Source organism: Triturus cristatus, chromosome 3_2 (assembly GCF_964204655.1).
Source record: "Triturus cristatus chromosome 3_2, aTriCri1.1, whole genome shotgun sequence".
Taxonomy (NCBI): Eukaryota; Metazoa; Chordata; class Amphibia; order Caudata; family Salamandridae; genus Triturus; species Triturus cristatus.
This window is the reverse complement of record NC_140584.1, coordinates 1,028,612,847-1,028,628,868: the sequence shown is the minus strand read 5'-3', so window position 1 is coordinate 1,028,628,868 and position 16,022 is coordinate 1,028,612,847.

Genomic DNA, 16,022 nt, shown 5'->3' with positions numbered 1-16,022 from the left:
CTTCTTCCACAGCAAAATCGCAAACATCTACAGCAACTTCCCACATCAACCCAACCCCAGCAAACTCATTACTAACCTACCCGCCCCCAACCAAGACAGCCACCTGACCGAATGGACAACCCTCACCAAAAACGGCAAAGCTGCAATCATGTGGAACATCTGCACAGTGAATCCATGCCCCCACCACATCTAACACCTGAGTACATCACCAATCAGCACCACCCTGCCCAACACCTCCATCATGTCGGCCACATTCTCGGATAAATGGAAAGTTCTAGAAATCAACACAGTCCCCCAGAAGCCCACAGCCATCCCGAATCAACTGAGCAACTTCTGACCCATCTCCATGTTCCCTTACCCAGACAAAGTGATTGAGAAGTCCACTAACAAGCAACTCACAGCCCGCCACAAACTTCACCATCCCCTAGACAACACACAATTAGGATTCAGAAAGAATCACAGCACCGAAAAAGCACTCCTCGCAGTCACGACAACATTCGAAGCACTCTGGACCAAGGCGAAACTGCGGCCCTCATCCGGCTTGACCTCTCCTTGACTTACAACACTTTCTCCCACAACACCCTCATCAGAAGATTCCATGAGATTGGCATACTAGGATCCGATCTCAAATTGACCGCTTCCTTCCTCACAGGAAGAACCCAAAGGGTCAGGCTGCCACTGCTCATATCATAGACCAAGAAGCTGCTATGGGTATTTCACAGGGGTTGTCCTCAGCCACACTCTTTTCAACATATACATGACACTGCTTGCCAACATCATCTGATCACAAGGCATCACCGTCATCTCCTACGAGGATGACACCAAACTCACCCTCTCCCTTATTGACAAGACAAACACCATCAGAACCAACTTCGCCAATTGCATGACCATGGTAGCAGACTGGATACGAACAAACAGCCTGAAGCTCAACTTCAACAAGGCGGACGTGCTGGTCTTCAGGAACAAGACCTCCTGATGGCATTTCACCTGGTAGTTGTTGGTGTTAGGATCAACACTCAAACCCACAGACCATGCTAGAAATCAAATCAACGAAGTGTGCACCTCCTGCTTCCTCGACCAAAACATGTTGCCAAAAGATCTTCAAATGGGTGCCTCAGAACACCAGATGGACCAACATGCAAGCACTCATCACCAGCAGGCTAGACTTCGGCAACACTTTCTATGCCGAATTCTCTGGACAACTCCTACACAGACGTCAAACCATCTAGAACTCAGGCGCAAGACTCCTACTTGACCTCCCATGCTGTACCCGCATCACACCGCACCTCAAGACACTTCACTGGCTCTATATTCACAAGCACAGCCAATTCAAACTTCTCACACACGTACAAAGCCCTACACAACTCAGGACCAGAATATCTGAAAAGCCTCATACACTTTCACCAACCCACCAGACACCTCCTAATCTCTGCCTCATTCTCACTCACACACTCGCCACACCCACAAAAGCAAAAATGGATGTCGCTTAATCTACAACAACATACCCCGTACATGGAACAACCTCCCTCAAAACATTATAGCCTCCTCCTCACTTCTTGAGTACCGCAAGAAACCCAAATCCTGGCTGTTCATATAAGCACCTTGGGACCACATACCTACACACCTTGCCCAAGCACCTGACCTGAAAAAGCTGTGGAGGAGTAACAATAAAAACTACAAAATTGATACATTTTAGGAAGAAATTATCAAGCACAATAATTCAAAATACAGATGTGATCAACTGGACTAAAATTCACACAGGGTGTATACATTTGCCACAAAATATGATAGTATCACAAAAACTATTCGGGTGCTATCCCAAACAAGAGCCTCATCCGACCACGCAACATCAGAAATTGAATCACCTGGTACAGAAAAGGAAGCATGTGTGGGGGATAGACAGAAATAAGGTTCATGAGGCTTATCTGAGGCTGATTTGTGTATGACGGCTTTATTATTATATTTCCTTCAGAAGACTTTTCACCGTTATTAATCAAGAAAAGGAAAAGGAAGAAGGAGAAAAAAATATATATGTTTATCTTAATGGTTTACTTTTTCACTATCAATCAATCTGGGATTTTTAGAGCGCACTACTCACCCATAAGGGTCATAAGGTGCTGGGTGAGGGTTGTGTTCGGGCAGCTCCGAGGTCATCGGTCTTGAGGTCCTTTCTGAAGACGCGCAGTGTAGGACTTCGTCTGATGGTGAGGGGGAGTTTGTTTCCAGTCTTGGCCGCGATGTAGGAAAAGGATCTGCCCCCCGTTCTGGCTCTGTGAATGCGGGGGATTTTGGCAAGGGCTAGGTCAGCGGAGCGAAGGTTTCACTTGGGGCGTGGAAGGAGATTATTTTGTTGAGGTATTGTGGTCCGGTGTTGTGGAGGGCTTTGTAGGCATGTGTGAGCAGTTTGATGGTAACTCCCTTTTCGATGGCGAGCCAGTGGAGGTCGCAGAGGTGCTGAGTGATGTGGTAATATCGTGGGATGCTGAGGATGAGTTTGGCTGCAGTGTTCTGGACAGTCTGGAGTTTGCAAAGGAGTGATTTGTTGATTCCTCCATAGAGAGCATTTCCGTAATCTAGCCTGCTGGGGATGAGTGCATGGGTGACGGTCTTCCTGGAGTCAGGGGAATCCATTTGAAGGTCTTGCAGAGTGTGCGGAGGGCGTTGATGCATGTTGAGGTCACAGCGTTGATCTGTTGGTTCATAGTGAGTGAGAAGTAAAGTATAATGCAGAGGTTGCAAGCGTGGTCCATGGGGGTGGGAGGGTGTCCGAGAGTGTGAGCCTCCAGGTGTTGTCCCACATGGCAGGGGGGATCTGAGGACGAGGACTTTCGTTTTCTCTGAGTTGAGCTTCAGGCAGATGCTGCTCATCCAGGGTGTGACGTCCTTTATTCCTTCCTGGAAACTGTGCCTGGTGAAGTCAGGTTCCTTGGTGAGGGAGAGGATGAGCTGGGTGTCGTCGGTGTAGAATACTATGCTGGGTCGTGTTTTCTGACGATGGGTGCAAGGGAGGGCCAAGTAGATGTTGAAGAGCGTGTAGCTGAGGGAGGATCCTTGGGGTACTTCGCATCTGCTCTCTGTGTGTTCAGAGAGGAAGGACAGGAGTCTTATTCTTTATGTTCTGCCAGAGAGGAAACAGCGAATCCAGTCTAAGGCAGTTCACAGTATGCCGGCTTCATGGAGTCTGGCAGCTAGTGTTCCGTGGCAGACTGTGTCGAAGGCTGCTGAGAGGTCTAGTAGAATGAGGGCTGCATCGTGGCTTTGATTGAGGAGGGTGCGAATGTCGCCAGGGCGGCTTAGAAGGCAGGCTCGATGCTGTGGTTGCTGCAGAATCCGGATTGAGATGAGTCGAGAATGTTGTTTGTTTCTATGAAGTGCATTAGCTGGCTGTTGACAATTTTCTAGATGACTTTGACAGTGAAGGGGAGGAGAGAGATGGGCCTGTATTTCTTGAGGTCCGTCGGGTCTGTGAAGGGCTCCTTGAGGAGGGGTTTGGCTTTGGCCCGTTTCCAGGTGTTGTGGAACGTGCCAGTTTCAAGGGCGTAGTTGATTCTCCGTCATAGTTCTGGTGTGATTGTCGAGGTGGCCCTGAAAAAATTATGTGCAGCGGGCAGGGTCAGTGGGTGCTCTGGAGTGGATGCTCTTCATAGTCTTTGCAGTGTCTTCTGTAGTGACAGGGGTCCAGGTGAGGAGGGTCAGCTGGGGGGCACAGCTGGTGGATGATGTTGGGTCGTTGCCTTGGTCTTGGTCATCGAAGCTGTCAAAGAGTGTCCTGATCTTGTGGTGGAACAAAGAGATGAGTTTGTTGCAGAGGTCCTGGGAGGGAGGGACATCGGTGGTTTTGTTGTGGGGTCTGGTGAATTCTTGTATAATGATGAAGAGTTCCTTGGAGTTATGGGAGCTGGAGAGGATTCTGTCCTGAATGAAGTTTTTCTTCATTGATCAGATGAGTTGGTGGTGTGCCGTGGTGGCGCCCTGTAGGTGGTGCGTGCTTCCGGGGTTTAGCTATTTCTCCATGCTTTCTCCAGTCATCGGCACGAGTGCTTGGATTCTCGGAGGTCCATGGTGAACCAGGTGTCTTTCGTGTTGCGTCGTCTGTTGGAGTTCTGGAGGGGGGCGATCCGTTGGTGGAGGTTGTTTGCTGCAGTGTTGGCATCTGTCGTGGTAGAGGGAGGAGTGCAGCTCAGCGTGGAGGTGAGGTGCTCTTCTGTGATCTTGCTCCAGTTTCGGCATGTGAGGTGTGGCGTAGGCTTGTGTGCGTTGGGTTTCGAGAAGGAGAAGTGGATATAGTGGTTGTCCGTCCAGAGAGGATCCGTGTTGTGACTGAAGCTAATGTTTTTTACTCCTGCGAAGATGGGGTTGAGAGTGTGTCCCGCCATGTGGGTGGGGGTGGAGATGAGTTGCTTCCATCCAATGTTGGTGAGGTTCTCTAGGAGGGCAGTGGAGTTGGGGTCAAGGTGGAAATTCAGGTCTCCGAGCAGTACGTAGTCTGTGGAGGCGAAAGCATGGGGTGTGATGTAGTGTGCGATGGTGTTGGTGCACGGGGAGCGGTCTGTAAGCGAGTGTTCCACGAAGTCTCATTCTAGGGTTGGGCTGGATCTGGACGTGGATGTGTTCAATGGGGTGCAAGGCATCGTTTGAGATGGAGGTTGTCAGTAGGAGGGAGCTTTTGTGGGCGATGGCGAGGCCTCCTCCGGGCGGTTGGGCGTTCTTTCCTCAGGATCTTGTATCTGTCAGGGATGGAGGTTGCGATGTCGGGAGCGGAGCTGGCGTTGGTCTAAGTCTCTGTGAGGAAGGCGACATCAGGCGAGAGGGTGTTGAGGAGGTCCCACATTTCTACTGTGTTTTTGTGCAGGGAGCGTACGTTGAGGAGGATGCAGCTCAGGGGTTTGGGTGCGCTGGCGTCCGGAGGGTTGTTGGTAGCTGTCTGGGTCCAGAGGTGGGTGAAGGTGTGGTGGCAATGTCGGCAGGAGAACGTGCCTTGGGAGTTGCCCTGCGTCGAGAGCTGGCAGTTGTTGTTTTGTCCAGGGTTGAGTGCGTGAAGAGTGCTGGAGTCATAGCGGGGGGGGGGTCGGAGGGCCAGGGTTCCTGACGCTGGTCGGTGTCAGGACACGGACGGGCGGGCCTTTGGAGCTGCATGAGGGGAGATCAGTTTCTCTGACCAGGAGGTCAGAGGTCTTGCTCTCCCTGTCGAGCAGCGGCCACCATCAAGTAGGGGTTAGGGGTGACGGAGAGCAGCTTGGAGGCGGGAAGGGAATATGGAGGGGGAGGGGCTGTGGGGGCAGCAGCAGTGGGAAACAGCGAGAACAGAGGCAAACAGAGAAAAAGGGAACAAAAGGCAGAGTCACAAAAAGGCAAAAAAGAGAAAGACAAAAATGACATGCAAACAGAAAAAAAGGAACAGAAAAAGGCCGACAAACATGGAGTGGACCAACAGAAGAGCAGCCACTGGACCACCAGGGTTGAGGCGCAGACAGGAGCCTGCAGGTGGAGGAGGGCTTCAAACACCTACCTGGGAACCAGAAAGGCGCGGGGGCAGTGCCATAACAATGGAGCTGTGCGAGGGGAGAGCAGTTTCCCTGATCAGGAGGTCAGCAGTCTTGCTATATGTCACTGATATCCCTCAGTTTCAGGATTTTCTTTACCCCGCTAATTACCAGGAGCCCCAGAATTTATGCTATCTTTTTCACTGTAAGTATGCATTCAGTGGTAGTCAATATGTCAACATCAACATGTGTTTGGGCAAATATGCCCAGAAACCCAACTTTGTTTTATATCCCACAAGGTTGCTTGTAAACAAAAGATAAAAACCCAAAAAACCTCATAGACTGACAATTGGACATAATAAAGGACTTTCAGTCTGCCCTACTGAGGCTAAGGTGTATAAATATAAAGTTACCTCATGCATTGTCTATGTGTCACTTTTACATGAACAAATCAAGAGGAGACAAGTAAGTTTATCAGCCAAGTATTATTAAATTCGATATTGATGCATTCTTTTTCAAGCATAATATTTGATCATAGTCGTCCCAATTCATACAAAGAAAGAGGAGCAGGTATTAGGAAACAAAGAGTTCTTCAATTTCAACATATTCATAACATTAGTTGTGACACAAGTGTATTCCGTCCCCTGTGAATCCTATATTTCAACATGCTATCCAAGCGGAGGTAGTTATTTTGTCCAACATCTATGTTGAAGGCATTTTAGAATTATTAGATCGCCTTGTTAAAAATGGATTTGATGAAAATTAAATCTATTTATCTGAACACAATTTTACTTTTGAGTGGCGATTTTAACTTAACATAATAATTCTCAAAAACAGATGAAATGCTTGAGGACTTATTGAGCTGCTTCACAATTGAAGCTGTGTCTTTTCCTCATTTCACTCAGGCTTCAAAGGCAAAAGGTATGGAATCTTGGGTAGCCTAGCAATACTTGATATGTCTTAATGGCAGATCAAAGATTTAATTTTCCCGCAAGATTAACACTTTGTAGGAAAAAATGTACCCCCAAAAGATTATATGTCTGCTTCTGCTGCAAATTGTTTTTCTATTTGGATGAGGAAAGTGACAGTTTGGCTCTAAAAGTGTTTTTAGTACATTTGTGTTTCTGGAGCACAAGAGAGTCTTTCCAATTCATATTTGCTTATAAACATGTTTGGATTATAATTAAAAAAGAAGCAATTGTTACATATGTCTCTTGTTTCGGTAAAATAAACTGAATAATCTTAAGATTGATATATCAATACTTCAGTAGGAAATGTTTGAATAATGTCGTCTACAATATCAAATGATACTTTCAATCATTTTCAAATTGTGTTTGTTTTCTTAATAACTTTGAAGTCATTCAATTAATCGGCACAAAACTTTCCCAAAAGAGTTCATTTATTTGGGTTTTCAATTGTACGTTTTGTGTAGATCCATCAGTGATATGGGAGGTTTAACGGATAAAGAAAATGGTGTGAAAAAATTACTTTTCCCCTCTTTATTGCCATATGACGCTTATACTTATGAATGTAATGGCCTCAAACAGGGCTGTGTTTTGGCGCAAGCCTAGTTTGTGCTATATCTATCAGAGATATCAAGAAAGCTTATCAAATATGATTTGTTCCCCTAAAATCTGATCTATTCATTTCTACAATCTGCTATATGGGGAATGAATATGGGCCTGCAAAGAAAGTATTGCAAAAGTGTTGTGAATTAAACAACCTCACAATAAACTGAGATACAATGAAAATTCCACTCCTTGGAGGTAAGCAAGCCATAAATGATTTTTTGGACTGTTTTAGGGCACAAGTTAGAACTTGGGGAAATGAACGAGGATCTAAACTTATTGCTTAACTCAGACAGAAGGAGTTTATTAATATTACAAACAAAAATCTTTATATGTATTAAGTGGGTTATTTAAATTTGAGTGATTGTATAGAGGCTATTAATGAATGAATTGGAAGATTTTAGGTTATTTGAGATTGTATTTGCTCTTCATCCTGAGATGTGGTAGCCAGAAAAATTGTCCGTTATTAGTTGGCATGCCTTAGCTTTTTGGGGAATCTCTGGTTGCCAAACAATTTTGCCAGTATCATAGTTAGGTAAACTATTTGAACCCATAAATGTTCCACTCAGTGAATCACTCTGCTCATTAAACATATGATGCTCTGTTGCATATTTCCTGAGTAGATCACAGGATGCACAGTACTTGGCTAAAAAGGAATCAATTGTGCTCACTAGAGATTTATTGGGTGAATTCTTTATCTTCTACTATACCAGCTGTTGTATTGATGAGAGTGTGGGTTGTGGGTTAATGCTCTATGACAGGTAAAAGCACTACAGATCAAGTATGAAGGGTAAAACAGGAAGTGTAGTTTTAGCCTATTGTATATTTTATTGGCCTTTTGCTGTGTCTCGGCATCACCTGATTTATGTCCTTTATTAGTTCAAATATATGTAATGCTTCTATTAAATTAATTAGTTGTGAGGCTTTTTGCTATTGCTTTTGTTTTTGCAAAATTCTGAAACGCTTTTAATAAATGAATGTTTTAAATAGTAGTTAGCTCTTTAAATGTCATTGATTTCCATAATGTAATGTTACTCAACTTTAATGGACTGCTTGAATGAAATGTATTTAATAATAATAATAATAATAATAATAATAATATTTTTTCTCAGTTTAGGAGTAGTAAAGTTAGGAGTCATAACTTTACTACTCCTAAACTGAGAAAAAATCCTAACTTTAAGACTTTTGGTATTCACAGAAGACATTTAGGAGTCCTAAAGTTAGGACTCCTAACTTCTGTGAATACCGAAATGAGTAAGTGCCTTCTGTGAATACCAAAATGAGTAAGTGCCTTCTGTGAATACCAAAATGGTAGTAAGTTTACGATTTTGTGTTAAGTTAGTTCTGTGAATCGGACTCCCATGTCTCCATAAACCTTGGGAATTATATCAGGTTTATGAAGAACAACATTCTCAGACCAATATTTTGAATATAGTTGGTCTGAGATAATGTTTACAGGAGCTCCAGAATCAGCCATCATGTCCAAATCAAGAATGCCTAAAGTGACTTGACAAAAAGGACCTTTGGCTTTTGAAAGATAAGATTCCCAGGTAATTGAATCAACAGTTAAAATCAAATTGTGAAAATCATCATGCACAGTATTATCATGTCTCAAGTCAGCTACACCATTACTTTCACAAGTTTGCACTTGACTTGAATAATGCTTTTACCTTTACATACTGATTGAAAATGCCCATTTTTGTGACATTTGACACACCTGTTACCCAAAGCACGACAAATGGGACTGTTACCATAATGTGTGCGAGAACCAAATCTAAAACACATAGTGGAAATTTTTGGGTGAAATTGGTTATAACCTTTGTATTGGAGGGAAACAGCTTTAATTGATTCTTTATCATGAAGTGAATTAATAAAAGAAGTAGATTTGTCATATGAAATACATTTAGAAGAAATTATAGCCCTTTTTAGGTCTCGCCTGATCCAGCGCATACGCTAGCCTGGCCGAGACATTTAGTTAGTGGCATTTCGAAGTGCTACCAAACTAACTGCTTTTCCACTGCCACCAGCTTGCGATTATGCGCACAAGCGCGCGCGCCTCGCTCCACCCCTCCATGTGCCTCTCTGTCCTGTTCTCCTTCTTTGCACCCCTGCCTCTCCCCACCCACAACCCGCCCTTTACCTTCTTTACTCCTCCCGCCTGTCTCTGTTCCCTCCCCTTTCTCTTCTTCGCGTCCGTCTATCTGTCTCCTCGTTCCCCTCCCACATTTCCTCTGTGACACTCGCGCTCTCCTTTCTCCTGCACCTTGGCTCCTCCCCTCTATGCCTCACCTTTGTCTTCTCCTGTCATTCCCTCCTATGCCCTCCTTGCTCCCAGTTCCAGCGTCGTCAGACCTTGCCCTCGCGTCCCCGTGTTTCACTCGCAACATTTGCTGTTAGTTCTTCTCGCGCGCCTTGTCTGCCGCCGTCCAGCTTTCTTACTTCCAGTCTCTCATGCCTCACAGCATAGATCTTGTTTTATCGTGGTAGCAGTTTGTACAAATTACTTATAAGTAGCTGCGCATTTTCATTCTTCAGATTGGTCCTGCTAAAGCGCGCCTAATGTGACACGGTCCACTTTTTTTTATTATCGATAACATCCTCATTGGCAGTCATATGAACGGCGTGGTTTTGCGCGGTGCTCCATGCAATCTTTGCAGCGCATGTTTCATACATATCGTATTTCTTTCTGTCCATGGACCTTTTGTGTTTGCTGTCTTGCTCAGCTGGGTCATTCTTGAGTGTTAGGCACTCGTTGTGCAGTGGCGAATACATCATGGATGTAGTTTCGGGAATCAGTTCACAAGGCAATTATTGGTTATTGTCATCAAATAACGACAGTTGTATATGCCCATGCTGCCGTTTGTGGCTGCGTTGGGCTTCGTTCTTTCCACTCTGTTGTAGACTGGAGCATGCATGGCTGCAAGTGTGGGTGTAGAGTGTGGTCCGCGGGGTAAAGAGTGGAAGTTTAGCTTCACTTTCATACATCGATGCAGTGATGAGAGAGTAGCACATCCATACTTATCTTTTATTTGCACCTTATTCATTAGCCTCCTGATGGTCACAGTTGGGTGTTTTGGACACCCAAAGGACCGTATTTTTTCATAGGCAGTCTTCAAAAGTGTAATGTTATTTACTTCAGACCACATTGGTCGGTGGGCTTAATTTCTTAAACACTTGTGCCTTCCGGTAGCAGACATCGCGTCAAGTATAGCACTTGAGGCCCGTGTTTAAGATGAGCTGTTCAGCTGTGTTGAAGTTATTATTGAGATATTTAGGCGGGCAGACGTTACAGTAACATAGGGTCTGTAACTTTAACTGATGCTATCCCCAGTACCAGCATCACTCTGGACCACCACAGCATCACTCTCCAGCGCTACAGCGTCACTCAGCATCACCACAGCAACAGTCAGCACCACCACGGCATCCCTCAGGGCCACCACAGCATCACTCAGGGCCACCACAGCATCACTCAGCACCACCACAGCATCAGTCAACATCACCACAGCATCAGTCAACATCACCACAGCATCAGTCATCAGTACCACATCATCACTCAGCACCACCACAGCATCACTCAGGGCCACCACAGCATCACTCGGGGCCACCACAGCATCACTCAGGACCACCACAGCATCACTCAGCGCCACCACAGCATCACTCAGGGCTGCCACAGCATCACTTAGGGCCATCACAGTATCACTTAGGGCGAGCACAGCATCACTCAGGGCCACCACAGCATCACTTAGCACCATCACAGCATCACTTAGGGCCATCACAGCTCACTCATCTTCACCACAGCATCAGCACAGCATCACTCAGCACCACCACAGCATCACTCAGGAACACCACAGCATCACCCAGGGCCACCACAGCATCACTCAGGGCTACCACACCATCACTATGCGCTACCACAGCATCACTCTGCAGCGCCACAGCATCAATCAGCATCAGTCAGCAGAACCACAGCATCATTCAGGGCCACCACAGCATCACTCAGGGCCAGCACAGCATAACTCAACGCCACCACAGCATAACCCAGGGCCAGCACAGCATCACTCAACGACATCACAGCATCACTCGGTGCTTCTTACACTTTTTAATTACAACTTCTTAGCATGCTGCACAGCAGCCACACTTCTCTACAGCACAGCTTAGAAACATTACTGACTAGCTATGGTGGTATGTATATTGTAAGTTTACAGGGCGCCACAAGGAGAATAACACAAATTACAATTGTTAAGAAAAAATACAATATCTTGGTAACGGTGCTGAAAGGGTGAGAAGAAACCACCTAACTCCTCAAAACTTTGTGACCAAGGCCAACAAATATATTCAAATTTAGCAACAAATCCCTAGCACACGTTCAAGCAGTCAAGGCAAATAAGTAGGCACAAAATATTGTAGACATATATGAGTTTCCTTGATTATTTATTCCAGTATTTCTTCAGGCTGAAAGCATTTTTTCTTTAGGACAAAAGCAGCCGACACGTGTTTCGTCGCACAAAGGGCAATATCCAGCGACTTTTTCAAGGCTCTGTCTTTTCGTGTAGAGGATTATTAGATGTGGTCGTAATTCCGTCCCACGAGGGATAAAATTCTGCTAAAAGTAAATCCAATGTCCAAACAGTCCGGAAAACCATAAACAACATGTTAAATGCACCTCCTGTACGATGCAAGCAGAAATAACAGCGGAACCAGTAAATGTGTCAAACCGAGTACATTGGCAAAGTCAATAGCTCTACCTAAACACTTAAAAGGCGCCCCAATGCATAGCCAATAGGTTTCGCCTTTGGGACATTGTAAGTGTTTAGTTATCAAGCACAATATCCTTCATTAAACAACATCAAGTGTTGCATGGCTAAACACTTATAAGATCCCAAAAGGTAGACCTATTGGATATGCCAATGCTTGTTATACTCCTTGCCATGCCATTTACTTCAGAAAGGGACAGATCTCTGAAACTCAGAATACGTTCCTGTATTTTCTTTGAGTTGCAGCTATAGACAAATTGATCCCTGATGTAAACATTGAGAGAGGCTGCAAAGTTACAGTTTGCTGCTAAATTTCTCTGTGCAGAAAGATATTCTTCCACTGATTCCTCTGGGTCTTGTTTTATTTTCATAATATTAAATCTTTCCACATAACACTGGGTTGTTCTAAAAAAAAGAATTGTTGAGTCTTTGTACAGCCTTATGTATGAACTTTCCAACCATCTCCCTCTCCAGCAGGTGGAATCAGGACTGGGAGATTATCAAAAATCTGCTGTTCCTCTGAACAAAGATAACTAAACAAAAGATCCAGTTTTCTTCCCGGAGAATAATTCTGTGAGTCAATGGCCACAACAACATTTTCAAAAGAGCGAAAACAGATTGTCCAAGGTGTTTTATGTCTGCCAGGTATGGGTAGGAAATAAGATAAACGAAGTACCTGTTGAGGGTTAGCCATTGATGTGAAATTTCAGAAAATCTTACCACAATACCAGCTTTAGGATTGTGAAGTAAAGCCTGCTGCATCAAATACAAACTGGCTTAGTAATACCACGTTCGTTAGAGAAATGTAACACCTTTTGTTAAAACGTCATGGAGTAGGCTAAAACTTGGTTTCCAGTGACCAATCAAAGATGACCGTCGTGAAGGAAGGCAGGTGTGATCACGTCACTCCGTTTTGATGCAGGCGCGTGTAGAGCAAGGCAGGACAATGGGACGCGCGAGAGCTGCAGCGTGGCTGACATGAGAACACAGGATGCTGGGAAGTATCCAGAATGCTTTGCAGATCTCCGAAATGAGAACCGGTGGCGGAGCACACAATGCCTGCAGCTCACAGTGAAGATAAAATCCAAGTGAAACGGCACAAAATTGGTGAGCAGAGGCAATTTTCAAGAATGGTCGTCGTCAAATGTAAAGGGACGTCCAATAAGGCAATGAGGAGGCAGAAGTAAGTAGTTGGACAGGATTTATTTCAATCTGCTGAGCCGAGGGGGAGTGCGTCCTACTACGCTGGTGATCAGAGTCCAGCTGCCGTAGCAGTAGCAGTCCTATCAATCAGAGCGAAATTGGAGCCCCACCTCTGGACAACATTCAATAGTAAACTTGTTTACTACATGGTTAGGAAGCTCGTGTATACTACCTTCTAGAATGTAGGCAGGAGGAGAAAACATTCATGAAGTACAGAACAATACATAAGGACATTACACCCTTCCACCCCTAAATATACCAGGGACCCTTGGTGAGTGGTATTAACAGTGCCTGTGCTGCAGTGAGGGCGAGCATCCCGGGCGGCATCACCGGCCTGTGTGGTCCGGCTGTGCCGTTCCCGCCCCACACTGAGCGCCGTGACTCGGAAGTGCAATGCCACTGCGGGACTCAATGCCAAAGAACAATGAGGGGTCGCGGTGAGCGAGGTCATCGTGCCACACATTGTATGCATCGCAGTGGCATATCTGGTGTGTCCGCGTCCCACAACACGAGCCTCCCTGTAGTCAGGGAGAGCATGAACCGAACACCTATGGAGCAGGGCAAGCAAGAGACCTCCAACTACTCCAGGGCCTAGCAACCGAACTGCAGATCTCCGATTTGAGGGCCCATCTCCCACTTTATACAGGTACCGCCGTAATTGCATGGCATTATGGAAAAGACTTACCTGCATTTCCTGGGAAGGCCCACTGGAGTTTCTTTTGGGGAGACCTGGGTACCTATTTACAGTTCAGACTGCTTCTCCTAACCCTGCATTAACACTGGACATGGGCGCCTACATGGACCACGCCCATTGGTAGACCCAGTGTGCCCCGGGACGAAGAGGCTGGCTGCCTCCCTGCTATGCGTTATGCTGGGGACATGCTGAGCAGCGCTGCAGCTCTCCTGATCTGTTGCTCTGTGTTTTGACTGTTCTCCTTAATTATCCATCGTGCAATTTACGGCTCCCCCCCATACCTGCCACTGTGACAGTCTCAGATCTCATGACTACAAGGCGATATCTGGATTTTGGGGCCTGTCAGAATCTCGCTGTCGTGGTCTGGGATGTAACGAGAGCCACTGACCTGAAAGCCGGATACAGCAGGAACGATGCTAGGTAATCTCCTCCCCTAAGAAGTGACACCTGCGCGTAGCGTATATTTACGGCACAAATGACACTCCTACCGGGGAAGGGAAAAAAGGGACAAAGGAAACAAAAACAGCGTTCTCGCCTGTACTTCGGACCCACTGGACGGGAAGGGTGCTCTCTCTCGTCTGTGTATACCACTATGCTCTGCAACGAGAATATAACATGCATTCAGCGGAAGACACAATCATGCACTTCCTATCCCCCTCCCACTCCGCAGGTTGGCACTTACAATTGGCAATGACAAAGCAGTGGCCGTAGCAACAGGCGAGTTCACCAAACAAATAACACCTCTATTGGCTTGAAGTACATAACACAGTCTCGTAAAAAGAGGTAAAAGGATACTTATCCTTCTGTCGCGTGCAGGTCTGTTGAGCATCCACGACGTTCAGATTCAAGCTGAATTCCAGCGCTATCATAAGCGCACCAAGAGATTCGCATTCAGGTTTAAACGGGATTCCAGCGCTATCATAAGCGCACCATGTGTTCCGCTTTCAATGTCGCGTCTGGACCAAGGTGAATGTATTCCGGCAATGGAAGGTTGACGGGACACAGGGAGGTGGGATAGAAAAGGCGTTTAACGCCGCAGTCGTGTCTCGTCGTTGTTCCCACTAGGACGAACACAGGGACCCCTAGGTATTACAGTCCTCCCAGGGGCATGGAGTCTCCGCGGTTACGGCGGGATTGAAACGCTGTGGGTAAGCGCTTCGGGGTGATTACCAAGCATCCGCCCTACTTCCGCATCAAAGAATGGTAGGTACGAAGGAGGGGGAGACGCCGGGGGCTGGTGTAGCGCTCTCCTTCCTCTCGAAGAGCTCGAGTCGGTGCCCGGAGGCAAGGCGGTGTCCCGAATGTTTGCTCCGTGCTGACTCCTTGATACTTAGTTCCAGCTCGGAACGGCTGGGGAACGTGGCGGGCGTCGCGGTGCTTCCGCGCTGAGGAACGTCACAGGTTTCTTCTTCTGGCAGGTTTAAAACGGGTATCTCCACTCGGAGCTGGAAAATACGTGGCTTCTCTTCAGGTCTCGGGTACTTGAGTGACAAGCACCTGATTGCGTGGGGGAGGTGCTTTTATCGGGACGGCAGATCTACCCCATTGCATCTTGGGGACTGTAGTTTTAAAACGCCCTTCTGTTTCATTCTCATACCGTGCCTGCTCTACGGCGCCCCCTCTGCTGGGCCATGACAGTACCCCCTCTCAATGTCCGCCGTCTTGGCGGACCTCCGGGTTTGGATGGGTGTTGGATATGGAAACGTCTCACCAGCCTGGGACAGTGTAGATTGCCCTTAGGTTCCCAAGATCTATCTTCTGGCCCATAACCCTTCCACGCTACCAAGTAGTTTAGTTGACCTCGTAGTACCTTGGCATCTAAAATAGCCTGTACCTCATATTCTTCCTCCCCTTCTACGTCTATTGCTGAGGGTCTAACGGGAAGGCGCGCACTGGCGCGGCAAGGTTTCAGAAGGGACACATGGAACACTGGGTGGATACGCCACCTGGGTGGCAATGTAAGTTTCATGGCTACAGGATTGATGATTTTCTTAATCAGATAAGGACCTATATACTTGGGTTGTAGCCTATTGATTCCATTGAGTCTCAAGTGTTTTGTACTCAGCCAGACTTTATCGCCTACTGAGTATGTGGGTTCGGGATTCTGTTTTTTATCGGCCTGTGCCTTAACCATTGCTTGAGCTTCGTCTAGATGTACCTTGGTCGTGTCTAACACGTGTTTGAGGTGTGCATGGTGTTCTTGAATGGAAGGGAGTTTCGATGTGATGGGAGTATCGAATGGTAGCATGTTGGGATGGAACCCTAAAAGACAAAAGAACGGAGAGCATCCCAAGGAAGAATGGGTGGTGTTATTGTACGCAAA